Below are 13,658 nucleotides of genomic sequence, written 5' to 3' on the forward strand. Positions count from 1 at the left end.
CCGTCTGCTCCCCCACTTAATTAACAATAAAGATTGATCTCATCATTCATGATTGATTAATTAAAGGGTAAAAGAATGACGCAAAGTAATTTTCATATTTTAACTCTTAGTTTAGAGCAAAAAGCTCGCCATCATCAGCACAGCAGGTTCCTTAGCCAGTGCATTAACCTCTCCTCACAAAGACTTTTCCTACACAGAGGTGACCAAGCCAGCAAAGGCCATAATTCCGTGGGAAAAGAGAAAGTCCTCCAAAGCATTCATAAAGACTTTAAAGTGTTATTACCTCTAAGTTATCCCTAATGCCGATCTCCTCATACATGCAAACGTCTATATTCAACTTCAAAGGTACAGTGTTGGGTTAACATGCAGGAGATCTCTCCATTCTTCTGCCATTACGAAAACTAGCTCAACAGGAAAAATAGGAGCTCCATTTCCTACAGTTGAGCAGCCTGATCCAGCCAATAGCCACTTAAGTTGCTGGGGAGAGAATTAAGAAACATGTTTTGAGCTGGCTTCAGTCAGGTACACTGCCACTATTAACCGGTGGCTGCTCTAACAAGACCTGAAGTGTCTCACGGGAGATATGGATCCATGAGAACAATGCAAAGCCCTCAACTCCATCTCAAAGAGGGGAGAAATCATTGCAGCTTTATGATGACCTGTTTAGGTGTTCCAGCATCATCCTACCAGCAGGGAAGCCCACAGAGCTGGGAAGGGTTTGTTGCAGCGCTGGCCTTCCAGGGGCTGCACGTCACATCTCTCAGCCAGTCTTCACAGCACTGCAGCTGCCCCATCAGCCCCACCACTGCAGCCAGGCTTGTCTGGTTTTGCAGCTGGCACCACCAAAGGCTACAAGAATGTGTAGCTAGCACAATCCCCTCCAGACTGACTTTTCTGTTTCTTCAGCTAATAAATACCAACAGCAGTACATACACTGGCACTAGCTGTGAACAGTTTATACATACCTGGCTCCGTGCCTCCTTAAAGCTCTTCTTTCTTAAAAATTTCTGCATGACTGTTGATGTAATGCCCTCACCAACCTCAGAAGAAAACTGTTCACTACACTAGCTTGCAAAAATCTGATTTCACCTAGTACTGACACAGCAAAATCCTCCCCACAATAACAGCACTGTACACAAAGCATCACAGTGAAGAAGAGCTCTGCTGGTTTGTCCACTGACTCAGCAGTGGGTTCCTGAATGGCTGTTTCAGAGGCACCAGAAACTATCTCTGGAGCTTCAGTCTTGATGCTAAACACATGCTCACTGTGCAGCCAATCCTACTGTTTTCCAGACAACAGCCTACAGCTACTAGTGATGCATAGCCTAGCAGTTGACATGTACTACCTAAATGAAAAATCATTTTCAATACTGACTGAGGGAGAATCTGGCTTTAGCAACTGCAATTAAAATGTCAGACAACAGAGTAAATCAGAAAGAGAGCAAAAGCGGATTGTAAAGACTATTGTATGTATAGGTATAGCCTACTGAAGCAATTTTTTGAAGAACATACCTGCAGTGCTCAGAAATTAAATGATGCCTTCCAAAAGAGAATCACAGAGGTCATAACGAACCAGAAATCCCATAGAGACAAGCCAACAATTCCTATTTTCATGTACATTGTCCCCATCTAAGCCTGAAGAATGAAGTTATGAGTGTAAAGTTCAAAAAAACCATGTATCCAAACAAACATATGATCTGCACATGCAGTTAACTATGGCCCTGTGGGACAAGTAAACACAAACATACCAGAACAGGAATTATTTATCACATTTGCTGCAGTGGGCCTTTGACAACACTGGCTCTGTGAGCTACGCTTGTACCTCTGCTGGCAGGTTATCTGCATTATGGAAGACAACCCTCTTGGAAACTCACTCAAACTCATAGGGCTTTTGTTGTGTTGCTACTTTGACAGAAAGCTTGAGTTGTGCGCCTCATCTAACTCCTCTTCAAAGAGGTAAGATTTTAGTGCTGTGAGTGTGGTGAAAGCAGGCCCCAGCAGATGGCCCATGGGAGGAGGCGGCGTGGGCCAATGCTGATGCTGATAGCAGCACTAGCAATGCAGCTAGGAAGCAGAAGCTTGCATTTTGCCATCCTTCTCCATTGCTAACCATGAGGATACACTGGTCTCTTACATAAAATGCACCGAAGTCCAGTAGCTCAGGGGACTCAACCAGCTCCAGGCCTTAAGTCTGAGCTCTGATGCCTGCCACAAGATAGCCACTGTCTCCAAAGTCCTGCAGAGAATAGTCCCACTCCCACACGAGAGGTGTCCTCTGTGAATGTGCTAGTTGGCATGGCCCAAAACCCTGCCAAGGGCGATCATAATACAATACTCAAATACCATTCCTGTCCCTTTTCATTTACCCGTATAGACAAAGCCCCAGTGAAGTGAATCTTTTCAACCCCATTGCTGCAGTTAAAATACAAACATCAGGAACAGCACAGTACAGCAGGAACAAAGACCCAAATTTTCATCCCATAGCTGCAAGATGATCCTATTACCTCCAGAAGAAAGCAGGAAGCACAAACAACACAAATAACTTCTGAACACAAAGTCAAATGTTTCTCAGAAATACAAGGAGACAGAAGATGAGTGCTACAATAGATAGCACAGCACTGGCAAAGGAGAAGTGTGAAGTGGATGCTTTCCAGCATTCAGTTTAGGAAGACAAACATTGTTTCACAAATTCACTGTAGCCCTGCTTATGTTCCAAGCTCCTTAATTCATGCCAAAGGGCTTGGACTTTCTGAACATCCTGTTCTGTTTCCTCTACCACTGGTCTGAGCCCTCTGTGTTAAATGTCTTTATTTCAGAGTCCTATTTTCTATCATTTTATTCCAGACTCCTCGTTCTGTAGGTTTTGCATTTTACCTCTGGGTAAGAGTGAAGACAAGCAGATTAATGAGAAGTCTGAGCAGCACATTAAGCTATACCTATTTTAAGAGCCTTCTCCAGTTAGCATCCCAAGGCACGGTATAAAAATAAAACTACACAAATCACATTTAAAACTAACAAAAAGCTCGCAGATGCTAGCGTGCCTTGAAGCATAAATATAAAGATCAATGATTAAATGTTTCAATGATTCCCCAAAGTCTCGGAGCCACATGAACACAGACCATTTTACCTGTCATTCCTAGGACACGTTAGCAACCAGATCAGATGTGAAGTCCAGGCATCTTTATGACAGCTTGCTGGCACGAAAAACACCCCCCTGACAAGGAAAGGAAAGAGCTTTGGCGTACGAGCAGCAGCTGGCTGTTCCAGGGATTTCCTGGCTGACTGAAGGCAGTGCACTCTGCACCTCTCAGACACAGCTGCAGAATGCACTCCTGCTACTTTCTCTGCCTCGCTACAGCTGCAAGGACTTGAGTGGTCTCATGAAGGGATCTACAGTAGCAAAGGCTCAGGCAGGAACAGCAATATTATCCCTCAACAAAATGATGTATAGGCCCCAGACGCCTGCTCTTGGGGTTTCACAAACTGCACAAGAAAAAGCCTCAGCATGACTGTCAGCGGCCCAAGCTTATCCATCAATACAGGCACACTCTTGGTGGCTAGGATGAGGTGGCGTGGGACAAGGCATTTCTCTTGGTAACAGAGAATCACCGCTGCTCCGAACTGTGAGCGAGATGGCTGCTGCCACTGCTGACATGGACACAAAAACAGCCCGCTTACTTACTGATGTTCTGCCATAAGACTTCCCATCTTGCTTCCTTCCTCCCCACAGCAACACTTGAGGCTGAGATCAAAGCACATAGCTGGAGATACAAAGAACCAACTGTGACCTTATTTGCCTTTATTAACTGCATTTCTACACTGTCCACCTATGGCACCCTCACAGCCACAGGGCATGGCAGAAGCTCCTGTGGGAACTTCAGACTTCATCAATTCCAGAAGCCACCTCCAGAACCTCCCATTAATGAGCACGGGTGACCCTGCACACAATCTCATACTCACCAGGAGCTGTGGCAGATTATCCCTATCTGCATCTCCAGAGCCCCCAGGCCCCTCTGTATGACCCTCTGTGGGATCATTCCAGGATGGATCCTCACTCCCAGCTCCCACGCTATGCACACTGCTGTCTGGTAAACATGAATTCTGTGTGAAGCTGCCGTGTAACTACTTCATCTTACCCTGCTAGAGCTAGTACTGAAACTAGTGGGATGGTTTTATCTCAGAGGTTCATCAGCAGCAGATGCGTCCAGATCAGTCTATTGCCTGGAGTTTATGCCAATCCCTAGCACTTCTTAAGAAACTGGGATGGGCAGCTGGTGTTTTCAAGGACTATAAACACGATAGAGAGCTACTAGTAACTTTCCAAGTTATTTTTTTCCAGTCTTAATACCCATTCCCTCTTTACTGTCTCCTCCCACTTTCTTGCTTGTCTCAAAGATCCATCTCGCACTGCGGCCACATTCCCAACCCTATGGGAAGGTCTTGAAAGATGAGGGATGCACAGTTTTGGAACAAGGCAACCTCAGCGCAAACACAGCAGTGCTTAAAGTAGTGCATAGACAGCCAGCTGGTCCTTGGTCAGACTCACTTACCTTTGTCTATTCTGAACAAATAGTTCAGGATAAAAGGACAAAATTACTCATCAGCCATCCCTTTAAGTAATGTTGGAAGATAGGCTGTGGCTCGCAACATCACCAAACAGCAGTGTGGTTCATTAAAATTCATTAAAATCTACCTTAAAATTATGTATATGCTAACACACACTCACACACAAAAGAAAAATGATGTCAGGCCCAAGAGCCATTAAAACTTCAACTGGTTCGGATTATTTCATGAGCAGTTGAGCTGATCAACAGAATTTGTGGAGTTCCAACAAAAAAAATGCCTGACATCATAGTGAAATTTGTGAAGAGTACTGACTTTAGTAAGTTAGAGAAAACCAGAGCTATAAAGCTCTGAGAAGGACATGGAATAGTATTAGCATAAAAAGAACAAGAAGTTCTGAACAACGCTGGAATCACATTTTGAAACCAGCTGAAGAATATGTATGTGAAATCAACCAACCAGAAAAAAACTGGGATAAAATGTGTTTCATTTTACACTGATGCTTCAATAAAGGACAGACAAGATTTCAATCTCACACTGCTCAAGCAAGGAACACTTTCCTCACCAGCTAGCTCAAAAACTATTTGGATCCCAGAGTGGCCTTCTAATCACCAACAGGAAAGCTGAGTAACTATTTTAAGTAAGCATCGCTAAAAATAAAAAGGGAGATGCAATGAAAGGAAAAAGAAAGTGGTCAGTGATAAATACAGTATGAAGATTTCACTATTTATATTTTTAAGGCTATTTATATTTGAAAGCTTTCCCTTTTAAACATTGACAGGCAGGCTTCCACACTCATCAGTCTGGTACTCATTCAACTGATCAGTATTTATAGAAACACGTAAAGGCCAACAGAAACAGAAAAGACATTCAAATTACTTTCTGTCACAATTTGGCATTGTTATTATCACCTCACATACAAGTTCAGCCACATATAAACAAGACATTACACAACGCTACACTGCTGCATGTTTTGAATGCTCTATATGAAATTCTGCTCCAGCAAATACTACACCATGAAAAAAACCTACCATTTCAGTCTGACTCAGTCTCACATTGCCTGGAGGTAAGCTCTTGCAGATAGACTTGCTGTTTGGGCTTGATTTCTCAAAGACCAGAACACATTATGTCATTCAGGATATCTGTGACGGTAAGACCATGAAGTGCCTACACAAAACCAGCTCACTGCAGCACAAATCGGAACAGCAGAGCTGAAGCAGAAAGGATCTGTGGGAGTAGGATGTCTGGTGAGAGGATGACGATGATGGAGAACCACTGAAATATCCCTCGCCATCCACTTCCAAAGAAGTTGCATTTGGCTCCTTAGAAACTAAGATATTTGAAAAGAAAGTGCACCTCCTCTCATGCATCTCTGAAGGTCCTCAGAAAACAGAGTCTGTGCTTCCGCTTAACAACACATCCCATTTTGAAAATGCCAACAGAGACCCGTGCTGCTCCTCCAGTGATTTAGATGATTGAACTTAGATTCAGAGTCAACTGACTGCTTTCTGCTAGAAACTTCTTACTCTTAGGCTAGTTCATGTGTCAGCACCATTCAGGTAAATTAGCTAGCTCTCCTCCCTAGCAGTCCCTTCCCTGACATATTTATTTAGATCATCTTAGCATGTCTCAGCTTTCACTTTGCTAGTCTGTTCTGCTACAACAGCAGCTTTCAGAAGTGCTCTCCTTTCTGCACCAGTTCTAGTTTTAAGTTGTCTTAACTTCAAACTCCAGAGCTGCATACAGTGAAACACCTGAAATTTCGTTTTGTACATTTTTTCTATAATGACAGTAAAACTTCCCCGTCTCCACTATCTTCATGTTATCCCTGCTCTCGTCTAGATCTGTATTTACCCTTTCAGTGACCACATTGCTCACCTGCTTCAGACTGGAGATTCCACTTGTTTTTATACAAGTTTTAAATATTTTTTTAAATACATATTTTTTGTCCACTTTTAAAGATCAAGGCTTTTTACTCCAACCAATTTAACTACCTGCCAATCTCAGTAACTCGTTTAATTAATGTCACGCCTTACTCTTCTGTAAGAAGGAGCTTTATTTATGGACTTAGTTTTGCTTATATTAATATTAATTTATACGGAAACAAATTCACTCTTCATCCAAGCATATTTTCTATAATCTGATCTTCTATACCATCCTCTTGCTATATCAGAATGGCATCTAAGAGCATTTCCACACCTCAGCTCAGTAACTTTTTAAAGGAATCCTATTTATTCACGGTCACAATTTGCACCTAATGCAGTCAGTGTCCAAAGTTTCCAAAAACTGCATCTACTGAAGGGAGCCATTTACATCCCTATTTCTGCAAGCAAAACAAACTTGCCCAGGGTGGCAGAGGCCAACTGGCACAGAAAGGTGCCATGCTATTAAATTCTCTCATCCTTCAAAACAAGGCGATTGCTTCCAAACTTCCTGTTTGGAATAATCCCAAGGTAACTTTCAAACCTTACCTGGGAATAATTCAGGTGAGTTCCTGTAGGTATAAGCCAAAACTGTGCCAGGAACAGTTAACGGTAGGATACAATTGATTTTCAGAGCCTGGGAATGCTTCCTAGCACTATTTAATTTGCCAGTACAGACATGGCTGTTGTAGCTGTTGTATGATATTAATATGATATGATATATGATAAACGTAGATATTAAGAGGTTATTACCCATGACCCTACGTTTTTCATAGCTGTTTGCAGATCTTCATTAGCTTGTTATTTTCTCACCTTTCTTCTTAGGGATCAAAATAATTCAGGTGATAATACACCAGCCACACCTTTCAGGAGAGCTCTTCTCTGGCTTGGCACATTAATCTTCATTCTGTTCTGCTGAGATCTTTGTTTCAACATCCTTCTTTAGGAGTTTCCCAGCTTTAGGTTCATACAGTGTTTCTTTGCTCCCAGAAAACAAAATATCACTCTGTCCTCTAGCTGAGCTCTGCTGACAGATCCTTCTTTACACCTAGAGAAAAAGAGTCTTCATACATACACATCTGTGCCTTCCTCATACTGTCATGAATTACAGATGATCATGTTTTTATTTGTTTAGGCTTTTTTTCTACTTTTTCCCTGCTACAACTCAACCATTTTCTAACTATTCCCTCCCTCCAGTTCTTTAATAACATACTTGTTCCTCCTCAGCCTCAAGTCTCATCTCCATCTTGCCTTCCTTTTTTTCATGGTGCCAGCCTTCTGCTTTGTAGTCACCTGTTTCTGACTTTTTCTCCTGAGCTCTCCATCGTAACAAACATATTTCTCCACCACCAAATAGTGTCTGCCCCTACACTGCAAGGTCATCTTCCACATAGACCTCTCACTTCCAGCTGCTGTTTTTATATACAGCTGTGCATTCAGACCACCTCGACTGCTTTTCCTCTTCCCTCATTTCTTCAGCTCCCTGTCTCTAGCTGCATCTAGATTACATGGATATTCCCTCTCCTGAGTTCTGTCAGCTGACATTTCTATGTAAAAATAGATCCTATAAGGTAACACTGAAGAAAGTTCATATCCTTCTGTTCCTGCATCCAGTCTCACTGTCTTCTCTGCTATCCTTCACTCAGTGCTGCATCACTGCACATCCTCCCTTGTCTCTGCCTTCAAAGAAAAAGAAACAGCCCAGAAAAGAACGACACAAACACTGAATTGTCATTAAGTGCCAGATGCTTTCTCTGGCCACTGACTTTCTAAACTTTCGGCCACATCCGAAAGGCAATTAGGTGCCCAGCCTAAGCTAAGGTCACTTAAGTGAAAGGTTTTGGTTGTGACCAAAGGCAGAATATATCTTTTATATCCTTCAGCTACAAGAAGTCTAATCTACTGACAACTGCAAATAGGTCCCACAAACAGCAAGACAAAAATATGTAAGTACAGGGAAAAGAAAAAGCAGGTAAAGTAATTGATATGTAGGGAAGGAATTTTTGAATGTAAAACTTTACTACTGCTTAAAAAAAAAAACAACTGATCCCCATCTGGAATCTATGCCCAGGCCTGGCACCCCCAAAACAGGAAAGATGTGGAGCCATCAGAGCAGGTCCAGAGGAGGGCCATGAAGATGAGCAGAGGGCTGGGGCTCCTCTCCTATGAAGAAAGGTTGAAGGAGCCAAGCTTGTGCAGTCTGGAAAAGAGAAGGCTCTGAAGAAACCTCAGTTGCAGTCATCCAGTACTTGAAAGGAGCTCATAAGCAGGAGGGGAACCTATTTGTTACACAGTCTGATAGTGATAAGACAAGGGTCAATGGCTTTAAACTGAAGGAGGAGAAATTTAGGTTAGATGTTAAGAAGAAATTCTTTACTTGGAGGGTGGTGAGGCCCTGGCGCAGCTGCCCAGAGAAGCTGTGGTGCCCCATCCCTGGAGGAGTTCAAGGCCAGGTTGGATACAGCCCTGGGCAACCTGAGCTGGTGGGTGGCAGCCTTGCCCAAGGCAGGGGTTGGGTTTGGGTGGGCTTTAAGGTCCCCTCCAACCATTCTGTGGTTCTACGATCCATCCTAAATAGAAGAAAATGAAAGAAGCAGTAGTAGGAGCTTCATGTCAGAGATTAAAAAAGTCTGAGTAGTCTTCATTTTCTACTAAGTGGCTAGTTACCAATTGTTACCCCATCATGCTTGTGAAACAAAAAATAAAAGTTTATGTGAACTTCAGATACAGACTGTATTTACTTGAATTTTCTGCAAAACTGGAGGTAATTGCAGAAGCACATAGCTAAAAATAAAATGCAATTTAAGAACTTAACAAGAACGTCTTTATGCAAAAGTGACTACAACCCCCTATCACTCCTATCAGTGTGAAATCACACTAAGAAATGCACCACATAGTCTAAACTGCCATTTACTGGCCTTTTCCCTTGAAGCAATACAGAGTTGACAGAACAACTAATAAGGGCTGATTTTTTAAGGACATGCAAATGTGCAAGAAAGAACTACAAAGCAGAGTATCATCTTAAGTGTCCATCGGAGGGCTACAAAGATGATAAAGGTCCTGGAGTACCTCCCCTATGAGGAAAGGCTGACTCACCTGGGTCTGTTCAGCCTTGAGAAAAGAAGACTGCAAGAGGAGCTTATTAATGTTCATAAATATCTTAAGTGGGGGAGACAAAGGGAGATGGCCAACCTCTTTTCAGTGGTCTGTGGAGACAGGACAAGGGGAAACAGCTATAAACTGGAGCATACAAAGTTCTGCACCAATATGTGAAGGAACTTCTTCACAGTGAGGGTGATGGAGCACTGAAATGGGCTGCCCAGAGAGGCTGTGGATCGTCCTTCTCTGGAGATATTCAAGATCCGTCTGGATGCCTACCTGTGCAACCTGATGTAGGGGGCCTGCTTTGGCAGGGGGGTTGGACTTGATGATCTCTGGAGGTCCCTTCCAGCCCCTTACAATTCAGTGATTCTGTGACCTCTTACGAACCTTATGACTGTATAATAAAAACAGCACTTCTGTTTGAAAACTGAGAGTCTACCAGCTTGACTTTCAGAGCAAGGCTTTCTGCAGATCCACACATTCATGCGAAGACAGTGAAATGAAGGAAAGCCTCCTGCCCATAGCACTTAGGTTCATCTCCAGAACTTAAAATCCAGCGATGCTGATAAATAAATAAGACACAGTGAGACACAAACAGAAAAAGAGTGCCAGTTGCTTCCATGTAAACAAGCATCCAGGCATCAAATTTGATTGTTAGTAACTGGGAAGATTTTCAAAGGCACAAATGGACAAGTTCAAAAGATTTTCAAGGCTGGCCTAAATCACCTGTTTGTTTCTGTAAATCTGTAACTCCTGAAAATTACAGAATCTCCTTCACTGTTGTTACAGATTTTGGAACACGTATTCACTATAAATACTATACTAATTATAATTAATTACATCAATTTCCTCTCATGGTTTCTGCTGCAATTTTCCTAAAATGAAGCAGGCCAAGAACACATCCAAATGCATGCCTCCTCCACAAGGTCACCAAACACAGTGCTATTTTCTGGCTTACTGGCCTCAGCAGGCCACTGCCTGGAACCCATATAGGACACCAGCGAAAATGAGAGTGAAGGGTTTTTTTAATTTTCTTTGGATTCACCATAAAACCACCATGCAAGCTGAAGCTGCTAGATGTTTCTTGCCAGGAAACATCCCTGAGAATTGAGCAGTGCATGACCAGTCAGGCTGGAGGAACAGCCAGTCTTACACTTCCCCTGACTGCACTGGCTTTGCCCCAGTGGCTGGAGAAAACCCATTAACACCTTTCCAGCAGATCACATTTGCTGGTGACCCCCACAACAAAGTGCAGCGTGGAGACTGACTCATGACTACTGGCCAAAACATAAAAAAAGGAATCTTTCAGTTGGCTTTAAACTGGAGCCATTCCTTCCATTATCAATGCAGACTGAGGTGCCGTCTTTGGCTCTGATCACTGCTACAGTGAATATTTTTTGAAAGATATTATTTCTAAACATATTCCTAAAGCATATTTCCGAAAAAAAGAAAAGGTGTATCAGAGCGAAAGCCTGCATCTTTAATTCTATAATCAATATAAAAGTTATGGAGATGAATCAATGTGTACGCCTTTCACAGTTCCTTCTAAAAATTCAGAAACCTTCCTCTGAATTCCCAGTGTGGCTTTGAGTTGCTCTCTAGACTAATTCTTTGCCAGAGGTGCTATATAATTGTTTACGTCTCATCTAACCTCAGGTGGAAACAGAAATTCAATAAATAAATATGCAAATATCTGCTAGTGATTTGTACTTGCAAATTATAATACAAATACTTATTACTGTCTTACTTAAGAAGTTCCCAGAGACATATTTCAAGCTACAGATTAAATGCCAATAGGATTTTATTTCCTAAGAACCAACAGGGAAGCTCTGATAAACTGTGTAAAGAAGTTCCTGACCAAGATTCCAAAGATAAAACCTTTTATTATGAAAAATATTTGAAGAAGTACACTTAACAGGGCAATCTGAATGCCTATTTCAGTACTCAACTACTTGCGACATATTTATACCACAGAAAAGCATTTTTCCCACCAGTGGAAGAACTGAATTGCATAGGGTACAGGGAAAGGAAAAAATCCATTGTGAAAGGGTTCTTTCACCATCACAGTCAAAGTAGACGTCTCAAAATATGTCAGCTGGACAAAGAGAAAATACAGAAGATGATTAAAGATAGTGTATCTTCACCTAGCAATTGGTACGTATGTGTTCCAGCCAGAGAAAACACTGGGAAAGCTACTGGAGGAGTTTTCCTTTGGCTCAGGGAACAAATGAGCAAGAGTTCTCCTAAGGCACTGCTTTACAAAGCCAAAAGCTGTTAAATTCAGCGGTGGCTAAAGCAAGTTTCAACTCAGTCAGCTCCAGCCTCTGTGGACAGAGCCAAGCTGCAGTATAATAACATTTAGGAGAAATGAGAGAGAGAGGAGGGGAGAAAACATACCTTACAGTTTTGTCCAAAGGAAGCTTGCAGAGCTGCCTCAGCCAAGTCAGAAGGTAGAGGTAAGGAGCCTTCTGCTCAGACTGTGCTCACCTCCAGCAGTGCAGATCTCAGAGTGGTATTTTCCAGGGCTTATTCAATTGAGTTTCCAATCCAAAAGACATGGGACGCTTTATTTGGAAAATCACAGGACTTACTGTCCCTGGGGACGGCTTTTCCAGTCCAATGAATCTACTCTGTCCTGACATGCATTCTTTCTCAGTTAATCTAATTTTTCCTATATTCCAGTTTACCATCCCAAGCAGCTCTAACTGGTGCATTTTGATCAAACCACTCCTACAGCGTTGCTTTCTTTGCACCGTTAACCTACATGAAATCTCTCTCTCAATCTGTCCTTGCACCGTCCTTCACATCCATGGCTCATTTTCTCAGAATTTCAGTTAAATCATATAAAATGACGCAATGAGTAGGGGGAAGTTTAAAAAGCCAATGAAGTGAAATGCTCAAATTGAGAACAGCAGCTACAGACTGTTTTCTGGTCAGCTGTGCAGCTCTATCTCATTACATAAGCATGTGTGTAAAATTATTCTGCAACTTCAAATAACTCTGATTCGTTTAATTTCCACCTAATTTAAGAAGTAGCTTGAGCAAAATGTACTGGCATTCTAAGGAAGGGAGAAAGACAAGGTCCTCAAAGGTTTCAATACAATGAGTGAGATGCTCTGTCAATCAACCAAACACAAAGATTTCATAAGAAGGATGAATCAGTTCAGGTCCTGTTGTAGTTAATTTAAAGAAGCAGGGAATAACAACACTCAAAGAGAACTATGAATGTTAGCACACTTCACAGCAGTCTGTTCTTTAACTTCCACATCTTCCTACATGTGAAAGCTTTACCTCTAAACAATCATCAGAAATGGACCGAATATACCCATGCAGGATAGGAACCATCAAGGTCATCCTGCCGCTTTCCCACCAAGGACAGACCGCGGAGTGAACTGAGCACTCCCTGCCATTTCAAGTGGGAGCTCGTTCCATAAATCCCAGTAATTTCCCATCCGCTGATTTTCAGAAATCACAATTTTGCCATAAAAGCATGATTTCCCATATCTCAAGAAGTTACGTGCTAAAGAACATCTGTATTGTGGCTACCTATTAGGAAATCTCGATGTGCTAGTAGTGTCATTATATTTTAACAGAGCTTTATAATGAATATTTTATTACCATACATACCTCTCCAACTGATAAACCCACTCTGCAACTGTCAGAAACAAGGTGCTCTGAATCAGCCACCATTAGGGGTGAAACTAGCACTGTGTACGGTGAGTGTGTTAATAAAAAGGAAGACAGAAGTGTCAAAACTTGTCACAACTGCTCAGTAGGATTCTCTCTCTTAGTACCATACATCTACTACCATTAAAGGACTAACACATGTTTTAATCCAGCTTCCTCACAGTCAGCAAAAATGCAGTACTTCTTTTCTGTGGTAACAGTCAGATGTGGCAAAGAGTGTTCTCTTTGGTTTCTGGATGACCTCCATGAATACGTGCTGCCTTTCCATGACGTGTACATGTGTCTGAAGTGCAAGCTCAGAATGTACAACTTCCCTCCTTGAAACTTCTTTTTTTTTTTTTTTTTTTTTCTGTGCTTATTAAATCAAAGAAGGGATGTTTGGTT

The 13,658-nt window shown here is 42.1% G+C and overlaps 1 protein-coding gene across 21 annotated transcripts in view; it reads right to left on the reverse strand.

The window, feature by feature from the left end:
- Window positions 1-13,658, reverse strand: part of THRB (thyroid hormone receptor beta) — a 168,360-nt gene that overhangs the window by 104,691 nt on the left and 50,011 nt on the right. Inside the window, exon 1 of one of the 21 annotated variants that reach the window (XM_046919454.1) lies at window positions 11,985-12,093. The exons of the other annotated variants lie outside the window; for them this stretch is intronic. The gene's annotated coding sequence lies outside the window, so the exon portion shown is untranslated. Of the gene's footprint in view, window positions 1-11,984; window positions 12,094-13,658 lie in introns of those variants that run through there. 21 annotated transcript variants of the gene reach the window in all.

The sequence above is a fragment of the Gallus gallus genome, chromosome 2, assembly GCF_016699485.2.
Source record: "Gallus gallus isolate bGalGal1 chromosome 2, bGalGal1.mat.broiler.GRCg7b, whole genome shotgun sequence".
Taxonomy (NCBI): Eukaryota; Metazoa; Chordata; class Aves; order Galliformes; family Phasianidae; genus Gallus; species Gallus gallus.